Genomic DNA, 20,621 nt, shown 5'->3' on the forward strand with positions numbered 1-20,621 from the left:
TGCCCTTTTTTTTTCAGGAGAGGAAACCAAGTTTGGAAAAAAATAACTGACTTGGCCAGGGAATATAGGTGTTCCTGATTTCAAATCCAATATCACCCACTTGGCCAATTAGTTTCACTGGTACCTACACACTATCAAGAGATGTAGAGAAAAGACTCCAATAAGTTGGGTGGTATTCAATAAAATATATTTCAGAATGCATGGAAAAAGTTATATAGGATTAGAGGCATCTAATGGATACCACCTAAATGGATTACATTACACCATCTATTGGAGAGAATACCCATTTTGATGAGATAATAGATCCATTGAAGTATTATGATTAATGTCTTATGTGCTTAAAATAGGTTTATTTCTTTTTTAAAAAATATTTTTCCCACAAAGGTAATTTACAGTTAATAGAATAGGATGCCTACCTATCTAGTCAGATTTGAAGAGCATCAGCTGAGGCTGGTTAATAAAGTATACTATACTCTGTGAATTGGTGTGGAAAAAGATGGAATTTGACCTGTGATTTCATTGGTGTTGAGAACTGCCAAAATAAAACCTCCTCTGTTGATGAAGATTAGCATCTACTTTTCAACTCAGAATCTTAGAACTGCCGGGGGGACAAAGAGGTTGAGTGATTTGCCTTGCATCAAACAGCCAATCTGTGTTGAAGGCAGTACTTGACCTAGGGCATCATAACTCTTAAATTATCTCTGGGTATGCTGCTTCTTCTTATCCCTCTTAGAGTGTCTGAAATCCTCAGAATTTACCATCATTTTTCTGAGTCACTAACTATAGACTAATGTTATAATATGTGAAGACCGAGTTAGCACCCTGGATACCTTAGAAGCAGTCAGAGTCAGGATCAGCAAAAATCCTTGGTCTTTATTCTTGGTCTTTAAGGGTAGAAATGAAGGGAATGGACACAGGATCTTTTGCGACCTTCCTTTTCCACCTCCACTGCCAAAGTTACTCTGCCCTCTAATTCTTACCACAATTCTCTGCATACACCAAAAGATTGAATTAGCACAGAATAGTGGGAAGGGCCATTTTCCAAGCATATGATAATAGAATATTGTCCAATTGGTAGTTAGCCTTAAGTGCTCGGTTGTCTGACCTCAGTGCATCAACTCAGAGTTTCAGCCCTTTACAATATTATACATATATATATGTATATATATGTATGTATATACATATATATATATATATATATATCTCAAACCATTGTCCCAGTATATATATATATATATATATATATATATATATATATATAATATAGTATCTTAAGCCTTTGTCCCAGTAGATATAGATATCTATATCTATATATATCTACTGGGACAAAGGCTTAAGATACTATAACTGCTAAGTAAAACAAGTTTAAATCAACTAGATGCATAAGAAAATGGGGCATAGGATAAGTTTTAATGAGAAGAGAATAGAAATAAAAATCTAAAGGACCTATATCAATATATTTGTGCATCCTGAACAAATTTTAAAAACTGTATTTTCTATGTATTAACCTCTTTGGCTTTAACACACACACACACACACATATAATGTCTACATTTAATGTATATATACATTTAAATGTATATATACAAAATAAATGTTTATATTTGTCCACAAAGAGTAGAATACATGTATGTATGTGTATGTATATATGTATACACATGTACAATACACACTTATATACAGTGTGTCATTGTTCAATCATTCAATTGTATTCAACTTTTTGTGACTCCATGGACTATAGCATGCCAGTGTTGACTATGATGTTTTCTTGGCAACGCTACTAAAGTGATTTGCCATTTCCTTTTCCAATGGATTAAGACAAACAGAGATTAAATAATGTGCCCAAGGTCACTTAGCTAATTTCTGAGGCCACATTTGAATTTAGGTATTCCCAAATATATATGTGTATAAGGAGTTTTTTTTAAAGTGTTGGTGGTAATAGTTCCCCTCACATTCTCTTGATTGATGCACCCAAGCCTTTGACTATTTTGTTACTCATGACGTTAACCCAGTGCAGATCAGTGAGCATCAGAAGTATGATTCAAGAAGCCCAATGACTGGTTTAGGCAAGGTTTGAGTAGGGACATACACAACAGAACACTGGCTGTTGCAAAGAAGATAGGCTTAAGCCACATAAAGGAGAGCATAAATGGCAAAAGACTGGCTCTAAAATGTTTGACCTATTTAATCATATTTTTCTCTAACTATTCCTAAAGAAATTCAGTATTTTTGTACTCTGTCAGAAGCAAATTTTGTAAAGACACAATCCCTGTGAAAGATATTTGTGACTATACCACTCTTTTATCATTTATACCACTCTTAATTATCTAGTAGAGTGGTTCACATCCCATCTCTGACACTTGATTCATGTAAGGCACTTAAGCAAGTTTCAAATTCCCTGGTAAGGGTATAATATTTCTGAGTGTCCAATCATCTGGTCCAGGGTGAATTTCCGCAATTCTTCCCTCTTGAATTTTTCCCTCATTCCCCTATTAGTCACTTATCTACAAGACAAATCTATCAGGTTTTTCATATTCTTAATAAAATTATGTAAGCCAATTTCTTTATATATAAACTGAAAATATTGAACTAGATGAGCTCTGAGGTTCCTTGTAATTCCAAATCTCTGATTCTCTTATTTATATGCATAATGGAGGTGAACATAAATGAAACCCTGTGTGCATTTCTTTTAAATATGTTCTTGTTCATGAGGGATAATACAAAGCCATTTATCAGACGTCAAACACAAAAAGGGGAAGAAGTTAAAACAACTACATAATCCTAAATTTTGTTGTTTTTTTTTAAAAAGTTCTACTAATACATTGTTGGTGGAGTTGTGAACTGATTCAACCACTCTGGCAAGCAATTTGGAACTATGGCCAAAGGGCTATAAAACTGTGCTACCCTTTGATTCAGCAGTGTTTCTACAGGGCTTCTATCCAAAGAGATCATAAAGTAGAGAAAAGGACCCACATGTACAAAAAAAATTTGTGGCAGCCCTTTTCATAGGAACAAGAAACTGGAAACTGAGTGGATGCCTATCAGGTGGGGAATGGCTGAATAAGTTATGGTATATGAATGTTATGGTATATTATTATTCTATAAGAAATGATCAGCAGGATAATTTCAGAGAGGCCTGAAAAGACTTATTTGAACTAATACTAAGTGAAGTGAGCAGAACTAGGAGATCATATACACAGCAACAGCAAGATTATATGATAATCAATTCTGATAGACATGGCTCTTTTCAACAATGAAATGGTTCAGGCCAGTTCCAATAGTCTTGTGATGAAGAGAGCCATCTGCACCCAGAAAGAGGATTGTGCGAACTGAGTGTGGATAACAACATAGTATTTTCACTCTTTTTGTTATTGTTTGCTTGTATTTTGTTTTCTTTCTCATTTTTTCCTTTTTGATCTGATTTTCTTGTGCAGCACAATAATTGTGGAAATATTTATAGATTGAACATGTTTAACATATATTGGATTACTTGCCACCTAGGATTGAAGGGAGGGAAAAAAATTTGGAACACAAGGTTAGGAAAGGGTAAATGTTGAAAATTATCCAGGCATATATTTTGAAAATAAAAAGCTTTAATAATAAAGTTCTAGTTACATGAAATGATGCTAAGTGAAATGAGCTTAACCAGGATTTCATTGTACATGGCAACAGCAAGATTATATGATGATCAATTCTCATTGACGTGGCTCCTCTCAACAATAAGACAAAATTAAGGCCAGCTCTAATGATCTTGTGATGAAAAGAATCTACATACAGAGAGAGAACCATGGGAATTGAGTGTGGATCACAACATAGCATTTTTACTTCTTGAAAAAAAGTCCTAACATATATTACTATAAGAAGAGTTACATTGAACTCAATCTTTCCTCTCTAGATAATGATAGAGGTCCACAGGTCAATTGGTTGCTTCATTAGCTAACTGACATAATGTATTTTTTTTTTTTAATTTTTTGCTGGGGGGCAGAGCCAAGATGGCGGAGAAGACACACACGACTTTCAAAGCTCCTCTCTTATCCTCTTAATCAATATTATATCGAGCCTCAAAAATAGTCTTGACTGCTAAAATTCGTAAAGATAAGTGGTAGAACAACTCACTGGCCGAAGAAAATCTGCAGTCTCGCCAAAAAAAGGTTGGTTCTGGGGCCAGGGGGGAGATCAGCACAGAAGGGGAGAGAAATTAGGTTCTGAGGAGAGCCTCAAACCGAAAGTGAAAGCACAGATCTCAGCACAAGCCCACAGCCCCAACCCGCAGTAGGGGCTTTTCCTTGGGGCAGTTGTGATCCTGCACGGCAGGAGGACACAGCCCAGGTTAGCCTCCAATCTGCCCAGTGGGGAGCTCGGCTTGGGGCCATAGAGCTTTTCCAGGGCCAATTTGCATCAGGCAGAGACACTGGGCAGAGTTTGGGGCGGTCTGCGGTCTGTGGTCTGCGATCTGCAGTCAGGGGCTAATACTCACAGTCCCACAAGAGGCTCCGGCCTGGGGCAGTGACACTTTCACCCCTTAGTCTCTAGCCTAGGGCAATCGCTAACAAACACAGCCCTACTGTGCACTTCCATAGCTCTGCCAGTGCTGAATCCACTTCCTGTTGGGGGAAGGGAAAACTCTCACCCAGAGCACTCCCATACCTCGGAGCCGGAAATCGGTTTACATCTTTCCCTGCTCTGCAGAGGAAGCTGGTAACCCCCTTGCCTAGGAGACCTACCCTAAAGGTTTAAAACATGAATAAAAGGATGAAAAGAACGATCAACAGCTTCTATGCAGAAAAGAGCAGGTCAGCAAACCTGAAGAGACCTCAAACAGCAAAAATGCATCAGACTGTCCTCCTTTACATAATGCTTCTCATAGAAGAGACCATTAAAAGTCTCAAAAGAGAGTTAGAAGATAAATGGGGAAAGGAAAGAGAAGCTTACAAGAGAACAACAACTTCCTGAAATACGAATTGGAAAAAGTAAAAATCTCAGGAAAGTAAGAATTGTGGAATTGAAAAATAAAGAATTCACTAGAAAGTAGGATTTGTGAATTGGAAAAGACAAAGAACTCTCAAGAAAGTAGGATCTGTGAATTGAAAAGAAAATAATTCACTAAAAAAAAAAAAATTAGTGAAATGGAAAAAATTCCACAGACCAAAACAATACATTTAAAAACTCAATTGGCCATATACAGAAAGAAGTAAAAAAGCTAATGAAGAAAATAATTCTTTAAAATTAGAACTGAACAAATTGAAACTAATGATTCATTAAGACAGAAGAATCAGTCACAGCAAAACAAAAAATGACAAACTGGAAAAAACCATGAATTATCTACTTGCAAAACGATCAGACTTGGAAAATAGATCTAGGAGAGATAATCTGAGGATTATTGGACTTTCTGAAAACTATGATGAAAAAAGAGCCTAGATAATATTTTACAAGAAATCATCAAAGAGAACTGCCTCAGATGTAATAGAATCAGAAGGTAAAATAGGCATTGAAAGAATTCATCGAACACCTTCTGAAAGAAACCCTAAAATAAAAACCCTGAAGGAATATTGTGGCAAAATTTCAGAACTATCAGATTAAGGAAAAATTTTACAAGCAGCCAAAAAACCATTTAAATACTGAGGTGCTACAATAAGGATCACCCAAGATCTGGCTGCTCTACATTAAAGGAAAGAAGGGCCTGGAATATGATATTCAAAGGCACAAGAACTTGGGATGCAGCCAAGAATAAACTACCCAGCTAAGCTGAGCATTTTCTTCAGGAAGAAGATGGATATTTAATGAAACAAATGAATTCCATTGTTTCAAAGAAAAACCAGAACTAAACAAAAATTTGATCTCCAACCATAGAACTCAAGAGATGCAGAAAAGGTAAAATAACTCTTGAGAATTGTATTTCTATTGTGGATATACAAAAGAATACATGTATAATTTGATTGTACTGATATAACATAAAAAAGGGAAGTAGATATGGAAAAGGATGATGGCAGAATAATGTAGGAAGGAGGGATAAAAGAGGGAAACCACATCCCATAGAAGAGGCAAAGGAAACTTATCATTCTGAGGAATTTAGAGAGGGGAGGAACATTGTGTGAATCTTACTCTCCATCAGAGTTGACTCAAAGAAAAATAATTGACATTTGTTTTAGAGAAAATTCCTCTTGCCTCATTAAAAAGGGGAGAGGAAAAGGGAAAAGAAAAAGAGTAATAAGAGAAGGAAGGGGAAAGACCTCAAAGGGGAGGGAGGGATTATAAAGAGGGTAAGCATCGTGATACAAGAGGGGTACATAAGTTTAAAGGGGAAAGAGGGTTGGGGAGGCAGAATAAGTGAAGCATAATCTGGGGTTATTAGGATGGCAGGAAATACAGATTTAGCAATTCTAACCGTAAATGTGAATGGGATGAACTCCCCAATAAAGAGGAGGCAGATAGCAGACTGGATCAAAACTCAGAACCCTACAATATGTTGTTTACAAGAAACACATTTAAAGCAGGGAGATACATATAGAGTAAGGTAAAAGGCTGGAGCAAAATCTATTAATGCATTCAGGGTGAAGTCAAAAAGCTAGGGTAGCCATCCTATCTCAGATCAAGCAAAAGTAAAAATTGATCTAATTAAAAGAGATAAGGAAGGAAACTACATCCTGCTAAAGGGTAACATAAACAACTAAGCAATATCAATATTAAACATATATGCACCAAGTGGTATGGCATCCAACTTCCTAAAGGAGAAGTTAAGAGAGGTGCAAGAAATAGACAACAAAACTGTAAGAGTAGGAGATCTCAACCTTGCACTCTCAGAATTAGACAAATCAAACCACAAAACAAATAAGAAAAGAAATTAAAGAAATAAATAGAATATTAGAAAAATTAGGTATGTTGGATCTTTGGAGAAAATTGAAAGGAGATAGAAAGGAATATACTTTCTTCTCAGCAGTACATGGAACCTATTCAAAAATTGACCATATATTAGGACATAAAGACCTCAAAATTAAATGCAAGAAAGCAGAAATAGTAAATGCTTTCTTTTCAGATCATGATGCAATAAAACTACATTCAACAAAAAGTTAGGGGAAATAGACCAAAAAGTAATTGGAAACTAAACAATCTCATGTTAAAGAATGATTGGGTGAAGCAGCAAATTATAGATACAATTAATAATTTCACTCAAGATAATGACAATGATGAAACGTCATACCAAAATTTGTGCGATGCAGCCAAAGCGGTAATAAGAGGGAATTTTATATCCTTAGAGGCTTACTTGAATAAAACAGAGAAAGAAAAGATTAATGAATTGGGCTTGCAACTAAAAAAACTAAAAAAGACCAAATTAAAACCCCCAATCAAATACTAAATTGGAAATTCTAAAATTAAAGGAGAAATTAAAATATTGAAAGTAAAAAAAACTATTGAACTAATTAATAAAAACTAAGAGTTGGTTCTATGAAAAGCCCATAAAATAGATAAGCCTTTGGTAAATCTGATTAGAAAAAGGAGGGAGGAAAATGAAATTAGTAGTCTTAAAAATGAAAAGGAGAACTTTCCACCAATGAAGAGGAAATTAGAGAAATAATAAGGAGTTATTTTGCTCAACTTTATGCCAATAAATTTGATAACCTAAGTGAAATGGATGACTACCTCCAAAAATACAGACTTCCCAGACTAATAGAGGAGGAAGTAAATTGCTTGAATAGTCCCATTTCAGAAAAAGAAATAGAACAGGCAATTAAACAACTCCCTATGAAAAAATCCCCAGGACCAGATGGATTTACATGTGAATTTTACCAAACATTTAAAGAACAATTGGCCCCAATGCTATATAAATTATTTGATAAAATAGGGAATGAAGGAGTCCTACCAAATTCCTTCTATGACACAGACATGATACTGATACCTAAACCAGGTAGGCTGAAAACAGAGAAAGAAAATTATAGACCAATCTCCCTAATGAATATTGATGCTAAAATCTTAAATAAGATATTAGCAAAAAGACTACAGAAAATCATCTCCAAGATAATACACTATGATCAAGTAGGATTTATACCAGGAATGCAGGGCTGGTTCAACATTAGGAAAACTATCAATATAATTGGCTATGTTAATAACCAAATTAACAAAAACCATATGATCATCTCAATAGATGCAGAAAAGCATTTGATAAAATCCAACATCCATTCCTATTAAAACACTTGAGAGTATAGGAATAATGGACTTTTCCTTAAAATAATCAGCAGCATCTATTTAAAACCATCAGTCAGCATCATATGTAATGGAGACAAACTGCAACCATTCCCAATAAGATCTGGAGTGAAACAAGGTTGCCCACTATCACCATTACTATTTAATATTGTATTAGAAACACTAGCTATAGCAATAAGAGCTGAGAAAGAGATTAAAGGAATAAGAATAGGCAATGAGGAAACCAAATTATCACTCTTTGCCGACGACATGATGGTATACTTAGAGAACCCCAGAGATTCTGCTAAAAAGTTATTAGAAATAATCCACAACTTTAGCAAAGTTGCTGGTTATAAAATAAACCCACATAAGTCATCAGCATTCTTATATATCACTAACAAAATCCAACAGTCAGAGTTACAAAGAGAAATTCCATTTAAAGTAACTACTGATAATATAAAACATTTAGGAATCTATCTGCCAAGGGAAAATCAGAAACTTTATGAGCAAAATTACAGATCACTTTTCACACAAATTAAGTCTGATCTAACCAATTGGAGAAATATTAAATGCTCTTGGATAGGGCGAGCAAATATAATAAAGATGACAATATTACCTAAACTAATCTATTTATTTAGCGCTATACCAATCAGACTCCCAAAAAACTATTTTAATGACCTAGAAAAAATAACAACAAAGTTCATATGGAAAAAGAAAAGGTCAAGAATTTCAAGGGAATTAATGAAAAAAAAAATCAAATGAAGGTGGCTTAGCTGTACCAGATCTAAAATTATATTATAGAGCAGCAGTTACCAAAACTATTTGGTATTGGCTAAGGAATAGATTAGTTGATCAGTGGAATAGATTAGGTTCAAGGGATAAAACAATAAACAAATATAACAACCTAGTCTTTGACAAACCCAAAGAACCCATCTTTTGGGATAAGAATTTACTGTTTGATAAAAATTGCTGGGAAAATTGGAAACTAATATGGCAGAAACTAGGCATTGATCCATACTTAATCCCGTACACCAAGATAAGGTCAAAATGGGTTCATGACCTAGGCATAAAGAATGAAATTATTAATAAATTAGAGGAACACAGGATAGTTTACCTCTCAGACTTGTGAAAGGGGAAGGTCTTTATGACCAAAGCAGAACTAGAGATCATTACTGATCACAAAATAGAAATTTTCAATTATACCAAACTGAAAAGTTTTTGTACAAACAAAACTAATGCAGACAAGATTAGAAGGGAAGCAATAAACTGGGAAAATATTTTTACAGTCAAAGGTTCTGATAAAGGCCTCATTTTCCAAAATATATAGAGAATTAACTCTAATTTATAAAAATCAAGCCATTCTCCAATTGAAAAATGGTCAAAAGATATGAACAGACAATTCTCAGATGATGAAATTGAAACTATTTCTAGTCATATGAAAAGATGCTCCAAGTCATTATTAATCAGAGAAATGCAAATTAAGACAACTCTAAGATACTACTACACACCTGTCAGATTGGCTAAGATGACAGGAAAAAATAATGATGAGTGTTGGAGGGATGCGGGAAAACTGGGACATTGATGCATTGTTGGTGGAGTTGTGAACGAATCCAAACCATTTTGGAGAGTAGTTTGAACTATGCTCAAAAAGTTATCAAACTGTGCATACCTTTGATCCAGCAGTGTTACTACTGGGATTATATCCCAAAGAGATTATAAAGAAGGGAAAGGGACCTGTATGTGCACGAATGTTTGTGGCAGCCCTTTTTGTAGTGGCTAGAAACTGGAAACTGAATGGATGTCCATCAGTTGAAGAATGGCTGAATAAATTGTGGTATATGAATATTATGGAATATTACTGTTCTGTAAGAAATGACCAACAGGATAATTTCAGAAAGGCCTGGAGAGACTTACACAAACTGATGCTGAGTGAAATGAGCAGGACCAGGAGATCATTATATACTTCAACAATAATACTATATGATGACCAGTTCTGATGGACCAGGCCATCCTCAGCAACGAGATCAACCAAATCATTTCTAATGGAGCAGTAATGAACTGAATTAGCTATGCCCAGAAAAAGAGCTCTGGGAGATGACTAAAAACCATTACATTGAATTCCCAATCCCTATATTTATGCACACCTGCATTTTTTATTTCCTTCACAAGCTAATTGTACAATATTTCAGAATCTGATTCTTTTTGTACAGCAAAATAACGTTTTGGTCATGTATACTTATTGTGTATCTAATTTATATTTTAATATATTTAACATCTACTGGTCATCCTGCCATCTAGGGGAGGGGCGGGGGTAAGAGGTGAAAAATTGGAACAAGAGGTTTGGCAATTCTTAATGCTGTAAAGTTACCCATGTATATATCCTGTAAATAAAAGGCTATTTTAAAAAAAATTTTTTTTTTTTGCTATCACATTATTCTCAGGGCACTTCAGTCCCATTTCCCAATAATGAAATATGAAATACTAGTGCATTATTTCATGGAAGGCAGTAGATAGCCTTGGAAACTGCCTAAACAAAGGTGTGGCTGCCACCCACTCATAAACTCTCAGGAGAAGGGATCTTGGAAACCACTCAATACATTCATCTTAAATCTGAAAAATTAAGACCTGCAGAGTTGCCTATTGTGGCTTGCCCAAGGTCATACAATGAATCATCCTAAGTAGCTCTTCTAACACCTGAAATAATTTCATCCTTCATCCCTCACCATCCATAGCCTAAGTGCCTTTCAGAGCATGGGAGAGCAGTAGAAATGGGTTCTACAGGCAGAACCATTGCGCCTATTGAAGACTCAGTTGGGGTACTGCTTAGATTTTTCCTCCTTCCTTAGTTTTGTTTTTTTATCCTTGGTTATAAAAAATAGCTGTCAAGGTAAAGGATAGGGAAAGAATACATATGAAATGTAAAGTGATATAAAAATAAAAGTGTTATTGCTATTGCTATTTATGGGTTGCAGGCTGAAGGATGGGATCTTTGCAGTGGTTTTACTTGAACACTAGACTATCTCTACCCATTATCTGCAGAAATATTACAATATGGTCCTGCTGTACATCAGCCACCATTTCTATTTAATTTTAGTCCATGATTTCCTCCATTTTAGGAATATTTATGAAATTATAGATAATCTTAGAATCATAGATTTAGAGTTAAAATAATCTTCAAATAATAACTACTCCAACCACTCATCTTTGCAAATGAGGAAACTGACAGGGTCCATGGAGATTTGGTGACTTGGCCAAGATCACAAAGATGAGAAATAAAAATGCCAGGAATCAATCTTGAATGCAGCTGTATTTGCCCGACCATAATATGTCATGACCCTACCTTTCCATTATCAGCTACTGAGAAGGAAATGCTAGCAGAAAGGAAATCAACCCAATGGCCAACTTGGACAAAGCTAAATCCTGGAACATATTAAACTGGGAAGGCTATGAGAAAACTAATATATTGACATTCTTATGGTTTCATAACAAAATTATGGAAGTGTCAGTATGAAGAGAAACCTCATCACCTTCACTCTTATCTTTATTAAATATTCTTTGCCATTCATTAATACCAAAAGGAATTCAAGAATGTTAATAAATTTAATTATTGATGTTTTATTTTAATTTATTAATAATTTAGCAACAAGCAGATGAAAATAAAGGAATGGATGCCAGTGGAAATAATATTACTAGATACAAAATGTCACGTTCTCTCTTTAGGATTTCAAGTTTTGTAATTGAAATACAATAAAAAAATAATATCTTGTTTGAATCCAGCCCTATTGATCATTCTTATAATAATATTCAATTCTATTAGAGATGCTCCTTTTATGAAATGAAAATTTGGAACATGAGAAATGTCAAAAGTCAAAACCCTTATGACAATTATTCCCATTTAACATATCTAATAATAATAATTACATAAGTAGCATTTATATAGCACTTTAAGATTTTTACAAGTATTTTTACAAGACATTTACAAGTATTATTGCATTCTGTCTTCATAAAAACCCTGGCAAATAGATATTGTTATTATCCTTATTTTACAGATGAGGAAATTGAGGCAGACAAAAGTTAAGTATCTAAGGTCACATAGTTAGCAACTATTAAAATTGTATTTGAACTTATGTCTTCCTCCAGATCCAGTATATTCAGTCTATCCCATGCCACTGAGTTATTTCAAGGGTCTGATAAATCAAGTTACAATAATTTGGATAGAATTTTTGGTTCCCCAATTCTTTTGATTGTCTTATATGTTGTGAAATAATCTTGAATTAGTATAAAAATATGTTAAATGCCATAATGTATTTAATTATTCTCCATTTTTCTTAGATCCTTTGGAAGACACTTGAGAATGTTTTATTGCTTTGTTAATCAATTTGATTTGAGTTTGCAAAGAACTTTGGGCAGTCTATGACTGTACAATTCAAAGAACCCTGGATTTGTTGAATGAATCACTTCATTTCTGCAGACATTTTCCCCTTTTGTAAATAGGAAAGTGATACCATATATTGAGAAATAAGAATTAAATCAGAAAAACCTGAATTCAAATCCAACATCAGGAACTTAGTTTGTGAACCAGGTCAAGTCACTTAATCTGTCTGCCTCTGTTTCCTAAACAATAGATTAAGAATAATAATACCATCAATCTCTCAGGATTATTGTGAGGATCAAATGAGATGATGTTTGTGAAAACTATAGTATAGTGTCTGGCACACAATAGGTGCTTCATAAATGTTCATTTCCTTCTAAATTTGTATTTGTTTAAAAAAAGAGCATTGGATAAGATTATTTATGAGGCATAGTTTAATTGTGAATACTCTCATTGAGAAAACTAGCAATTATACGTGTGAAGTCATGTACATTTTTTCCATGTTAGCCATATTGCAAAAAAGCAAGAATAATAAATTTTTAAAAATTATACTTCACTTTGCACTCAAGAATTTATCAGTTCTCTCTGTGGCGGTACATTGCATCTTTTATCATAGGTTCTTTGGCATAGTCTTTTATCATTGTCCTGATCAGAGTAACTAAGTCTTTCACAATCTATTATCATTTACTCTGCATCAATTCATATAAGTCTTCCCAGATTTTTCTTAAACTCCTTGTCATTTTTGTATTGAACAATATAATTCCATTATGATCCTATACTAACGTACAACCATTACCCAATTGATGAGAGAGCATGCCTTCAATTTCCAATTCTTTGCCACCATAAAAAGAGCTGCTATCTTTTTATTTTTGTTTTTTACATATAGGTCTTTTTGTTCTTTTCCTTTGATCTCTTTTGGGAAATAGATCTAGTAGTGATATATTGCCAGGTTAATGGGCATGAATTTGTGTCTTTGATTATGTCACCATAATAAGTTTTTACAATCAGGTTCTTTTGTTGTAGTTTAATTATTTTTAACCTTTTTTTTTTAATTTGAACTCTAAATTAAGTTTGGACTCTGGTAATCTGGGTGGAGGGGAGCACTGTCATATGCCTCAGGCTTTTTTGTGCTTCATTTTTCAAAGCTATATCTGGGGCTCTTAAAGTTTTCAGTGCTACCAATGTGGTATAATCTTGGGAGCGGTCTTGCCAATGGTCTCCTGGTATGTGTTCTGTTCATTACACAAGAAAGGCAGCACCAAGCCCTGCTTTTCTCTACCATGCAGCTGTAATCAGGACTCGACCCTTGTGACCAACCACAAGAACTTTTCTCTGCTCTGTAACTTTGATACAGAACTGGTCAAGGGATTTGCCACACAGGACAGAGTCCTATGCCCAGAGTCATCTCAGAGTCCTCTGTATTCTTTTTTCTGTCTTATTCTTTACCACCTCTAGACTGAGAGTTTTAGAAGTTATTACAGCTACTGCTGCTATTATCACACTGTCTCCAAAGTAATTTAAAAGCAAGTGTCACATATCTCCTGTTGATCTCCTAAGTTTTTTATATTTGAAAACTGTCTCACATCTACTTTTGTTGATTGTGCCATTTCACAGTACAATATTACTTATTATTTTAAAGAAGTTTGGAGGAAAATATTAGGAAAATTTGGCTGTATTACTACTTCTACTTCACCATTTTGGCTCTATGAAGGGATCCCAACCCTACAAGTTGAGATGATACTTTACTCTTTATCCTGTCAGGAGTGACATCATGTGATTACAATAGCAGGAAAATTGTCCTTTTAACCTTCACAGAAGAGTTGCTTACCTAGAAAATGTGGGTGTGTAGATCCTATCAGTGAGGTATTCAACCTTACTTGAAAAAAAAGCTTCTTTGGAAACATTTATAAATTCTAAGGCTTTTTATCTAAAACTCTGAGGAATGTTTTTCACTGCTGCTAAGGTATTCCAAATGTGAATCCAAATATCTGTTATTTTTTCACTGTTCTTTATCAGGAAAACACATTGATTCAGAATAAGTTGTAAAGCCCTTTATAGATGTGGCCAGCCTGTCACAAATACTTTCTTAACTCCATTTATCATCTACCAACATAGAGTTGCTTCCCTAATTGAATAAATGTTTGTGTGCAGAAAATGTTCTGTAGATAATTGATTTTATTGAGAATTAGAAGTCAGTACAATATGACTTTATACTTTTTTTAATTCAAGGAGTTTTTCAATCTATTTATCAAATAAACTATGTGTATGAGCTTGCAAATTCAGAGTACCTTTTCTTGTTAGAGTCCCATTAGCTCTTCACAGAACTAGTAATTATGGATGCGGATACCTTCTAACTCTAAGATAAGATATAATCTCTTATTTTAGAGGATAGGTAGTCAAGTAGAGGTCAAGACCTAAAGTCAAGAAGTTCAAATCCTGTCTCAAATATTTACTAACTGTATGGCCCTGGGGAAATAATTTAACTTCAATCTGCCTCATTTTCTTCATCTATATAATGGGGATAATAATAGCACCTAACTCACCAGTTAATTGTAAAGACCAAATGAAATTATATTTGTAATGTTCTTAGCACAGTGCCTGGCACATAGTAGGCATTATAAAATATCATGATCATCACCATCATTATTATCCTTATTTTAAAGTTTGTTATAATCTTTTCCCAATCTATCATTATATTTCATTATACTTTGCTCCTTTACAAACAGTGAATTATTTCTGCTATTAACTCTCTCATATTTAACTACCTTCTACTTATTTATATTTTTATATTTATTCTAAATGTACTGTTTATGTATTTCATGTCTCTCTTGTTAAAATGGAAGCTCCTTGAGAGTAAAGATTATATCATTCTTTGTCTTTCCATAGTTCTTGGTAAATGTGAGTTACTTAACATATTTATTGGTGAAAATTTACATATTATTCTATTCAAACTAATGCTGGCATTCTTCTTGCATCCCTTAGTGCACCAACACACATACAAAAAACAAACAAACAAACAAACAAACAAAGGTTAGAAACCTAGGAAAATGTAATGAACAATAGTGAATGTTATCTCTCTATAAAACTGATTGTCTAAATCCATCAGAATTTTTGATGCAATTAAGCAAATGACCATATTTTTTAAAAGAGCTCATTTTGATCTCCTTTTGTTTGTATGTCCTACTCGTATGCCAGGAACTCATGAAATTACAACTGATTTCAATTCTTCTACAAGCAATTATGCAATTAACATATATTGGGATGTGGATCCAAGATGGTGGAGAGGACACACGCATCTGTCTAAGCTCTTCCTTACCCTTAGACTACTTCTTTTATGCAACAGCATAAGTTGGAATTAGTGCTTGATTGTCAAAACCCACAAATATTGGGAGTACAACACATTACCAACAAAAGATATTCTCAAAATTTGCCAGAAAAGGTCAGTTTTTGCTCATGGGCAGGGACGGTTAGACCAGGCATAGCATCAGGCAAGTAGGCAGTGAGAGCACGGAAGGCAGCTCATACGGAGCAGAGTGGAGGGGGGAAGGGTGTGGCCTCAGCTGGCAAAAAATCTGTGGGGAGAACTTGACCACAGTGTGAGCTACTGTGCTCTGGCAGCAACCAATAGATCAGCAGAGAAGCAATAAATGCAAAGGGTAAAGACTACAATCCCAAAGCACTAGAGTCTCTCTGGACTTAGCTATACCCCTCCCCAACTCCCCAAGCTCAGCAAGATTTCAGAGTGCAAATGCTGATCCCAGTTCAGCCATTGCTGCCCTACTGCTGCTTCACTGCCACACCCTGTTGTCTGTAGAGGAAGCCTGGTAATTTCATACTGTCCCAAAAGCAGAATACAGTTTTTGTTGTTGTTGTTTGTGTTTGTTTTTGTTCTGTTTCTTTTTTGTCAAAATGAGTAAAAAGTTAAAGCAAGCTCTAACTATAGGTAGCTTTTATATTGATAGAGAGCAGACTTTAAACCCTGAGGAGACTAAAAACAGATTGTCTCTAGATGAAACTACAAAGGGGGATATGATCGGGTCCCTACCACACAAGGTTCTCATAGAAGAAATTAAAAAAGGCTCTTAGAAGAGAGCTACAAGAAAAATGAGGAAAGGAAAGGGAAGCTTTGCAAGAGGATCTGGATAAATCATCTTACTCATCATTACTCAGATAAAGTGTATAAATAAATCAACTCCCTGAAAAAGAGAATTAGTAAATTGGAAAAAGAAAATAGCTCTCTAAAAAATAAAATTGGTGAAATGAAAAAAAATTCCATAGAATAAAACAACTCATTTAAAAACTGAATTGAACAATTACAAAAAATAAATTAAAAAGTAAATTAAGAAAATAATTCATTAAAAATCAGAATTGAACAAATGGAAATGAATGACTTGAAGAGATACCAAGAATCAGTCAAGCAAAACCAAAAAAAAAAAATAGAAAAAAAGAAAAAAATGTTAAATATCTACTTGGGAAAACAACAGACCTGGAAAATAGATCTAGGAGAGATAACATATCTTGGAAAATATGGCACGTGCTAAGGATACAGGCATGAAATAAGTGATACCTGCCCTCAAGGCATTTATATTTCACTGATTTATGGGTCATTTCTGAAGACTTCAATTAAAGATAAGCAAAAATATAGAATATGCTTTTAGAGCCTAATTTGTTACTTAATAATAATTGACACTAATGAAATTTAGCATTTACAAAGTATCTTTTCATATATTATCTCCTTTGATCCTTGAGATGGTTCTTGATATAGGTACTAACACATGGATCTCAATAAGTATATTTCATAGATAAATAAGCTGAGACTCAGGGAGTTTGTAATGTGACCATAAGGACAAGTAAAAAGTACTGTAGTAGGATGCCAACCCAGATTTCATTTGACTTCTTTAATCCTCTTTTCAACATACAACATTGCCTCTTCAGCTTTATTTTTCAAAATATGTATGGAACCTTCTATCTTTTCCCTGTATCTGGAACTGTCCAAAATAAGAATTCCTCTAAGGTCTCTTATTTTTTTTTTTGTTTGCATTCTAACTGAACCTAGATTCTAATAGAGAATTTATGAATCTAACACAATGAAATAAACCATGTGCAAAGTATGCTCCTAAATGAGATACAAAGAAAAGCAAAAATGGGTCTTGCCCTAACAGAACAGACATTCTAATAGGGAAGGCAGTATGTAATTAACTGAGTACATACAAGCAAAGTAGGTGAAAAGTGAGGCAGGGAGAGAGAGGGAACAGATTTCAAAGCTGTTGATTGACCTGCTTCTGAAGGAGGAAGATCTGAGCTGAGTCTTAAAAGAAGCTGGGAAACTTAAGGGGCTAAAATAAGAGGTAGAATATTTCAATCACAGGGTACATCATAGACAAAGGCAAGAAGAGATGAAATGCTATGTGCAAGGAATTTTAGATAAGACAATATAGCTGTACTGTGAAACACTCAGAGTAAAAAGGAAGATGGGAAAGGAAGGAAAGAAGGAGGTAGGATATAAAGAATTGTAAATGTGCATTTTTGTTTGTTTTTATTTGTTTTGTTTTATTTGTTCCAAGAGTAGTTTGTATTGCATTATGAAAGTAATAGAAGCTACTAGAGCACACTGGGCAATTGGGTGATAGAATCATGAATGTCCTTTAGGAAAATTGGCTTGTAGAGGCATGAATAGAAGATGAATTGGAGGGGGAAGAAACTAAGGCAGGATGAGCAGTTAGAAGTTGTAGATCAATAGAACCAGTCCCTTAAGCCAGATTTGTATCTACCACCTTTCTTATTAATCTTTAGTCTATGTTCTAATATAGTCCCTGGATGCCAATACCATTAATAAAGTTTTTTCCATAATACAGATTCTAATAGTAGCAAGGTAAGAATGACTTTTTATCATCAGAACCTAAAATAATGAGATCCTTTAGGTAAGTAGGGGCAGGAGAATATTTTAATTTTTTATTAGACCCCAATTTTATCAAAACTGAACCTAGATTTCTAGTTTATTATTCGCAGAAAAAGACACAACTGTCTAGAAATTTAGCTCCATTGATTAAAGTCTTTGGCATTAGTATGGATTCCCATTCATATGGAAGGTTCATAGAGAATAGTCATTTCCTTCCTAAGTCTTTGATATCTCCCTTGGCTCCTAATACAGTACTCTTTATACACTGAGTGGACAATAAATACTGCTGACTGGCAGGAAAGAAACCAAAATGATTAGAGAATTGAAAATCAATGAGGAAATATTAAAGGAATTGCAACTGACCCCAAAGAAAAGTGCATAATATCTGAAGGGCAGACAAGAGCAGTGATCGGATCTGCAACTATTCAAAGAAAGAAAACACTTGTTAAGGTACAGGCATGGTTTAAATTACAGATGAAAAAGATAGATATATACAATTTACTTCTGAATGAATTATCATGTTTGTGTGTGTGCCATTTTTAATTCACATATAACATACATTCTTAAATTAGACCAAAATGATGAGTTAACATAACTTCGGTTGTTTAAGGAGTAAATTAAATGATATTAGTCTAAAGACTGTTAGTAAACAAAATAGTTCTCTTTGCTATAATCTATGGAAAGACAAGGTTGGGAAAAGGACAAGAAGATATTAGGCAAAAGTTGGTCTTTTGATTATTGTCCAATAAGATGTTCAAGAAATATTTTATGAATTAAATTAAATTGCACTTATCCAGTGAATGGATAACTTTATTAACTGTGCTGTAATGTTTTAAATGACTGAGGAAAATGAATGTGAATGTCTGTAACCATAATTAAAATTGTGCTATATTTACTAGGCATTAGCGTGACTTGCATGTCTTCCATGCAGTAATTGATTTAATTTATCATTGCATTTTGACTTGATGTTCTGGCTCAAGCCTCTGTAAATTTTTTGCCTCAAGAAGATGATGCACAGCCAGATTTTCAAAAGCTGATGTCATAGTTCACCAGTACAGGCCTCTCAGCCTCTTTCAATTTTTTAGTATTCCTGTCATTCAATATTACTTCCTTCAAATAATCCTGCAATGTGACACTCATCAAAGTTCTATTTTTCTTAGTATAAGAGTTCTGTTATAAAATTTGGGAGCAATTCCTTTGCACTAATGAGGTACAGACTTTTACCCTGTGATGAATGACCATGGTACTGTACCTACCAGAATACCCTGAGGATACCACTTTAGAATAAGATAAGGGAATATTCTATTCCTAATAGTTCATTTAACATGTCAATAATGGAATTTACCAAAGTCCTTACTATATACCTTCAAATTTCAAACAGCTTGATAGTGACCATTTCAATAAAACTAGTCTGACAGATAACACAATAGGTTTTTGACCGTTTTTAGTGGATGGGCCTCCTTCTCATCACAGACCCTGAATGAAGTATTAGCTGAATATGTATTCTGCTCAGATGAGAGCAAGGATTTTCTTGGAAGAGCTGGCTTATTGTTTGATTCAGACAAAGGGTCCTTTATCTAGTGAATGACTTGTCATCTTATGTCCATGTAAGCTATGTAAAGAATGACTTTTCATTTAAGCAACTTTAGCATATTTGCAGTTGCCTTGGTCAGAGAGAAAGTTTTCTGGCTCAAATGGTAGTATTATAGCCTGTGGTTTGTGCAATTTAGAAGTTGAATCCGTGAGAGAAAGCAATAAAACACCACACACACACACACACACACACAGTGTTCTGGCTTTTTCTTCCCACAGGGGGCCAGCAAAATACCATCTGGAATGGAAGGAGAGAAGGGAAGAGAAAACCCTCCCTCTAGTGCTTCAAGAACAGCTCTAAATTGCATAACTCTGAATAGGGTTAATTTTTTTTTAATTTCTCAAACCTCTTTTGAAGCCTTTTCCCCTCAAAACAGAGGAAAATCAGTTTATGCTTAGCTTTTTCTTTTTCCCCCCTTCCAGGCATCTAGTTTTCTGATGCTATACTCATTTTAATATTTCTACAATGATCTTCTGATCCATAAAACACACCTCCCCAACATATGATTTATCAAATTTACCTTGTCCACATCCCATTCCTGAAGAGCCTATTCTTTGTCCACCAAATCAAGGAAACTA

This window comes from Sarcophilus harrisii, chromosome 3 (assembly GCF_902635505.1).
Source record: "Sarcophilus harrisii chromosome 3, mSarHar1.11, whole genome shotgun sequence".
Classification (NCBI taxonomy): Eukaryota; Metazoa; Chordata; class Mammalia; order Dasyuromorphia; family Dasyuridae; genus Sarcophilus; species Sarcophilus harrisii.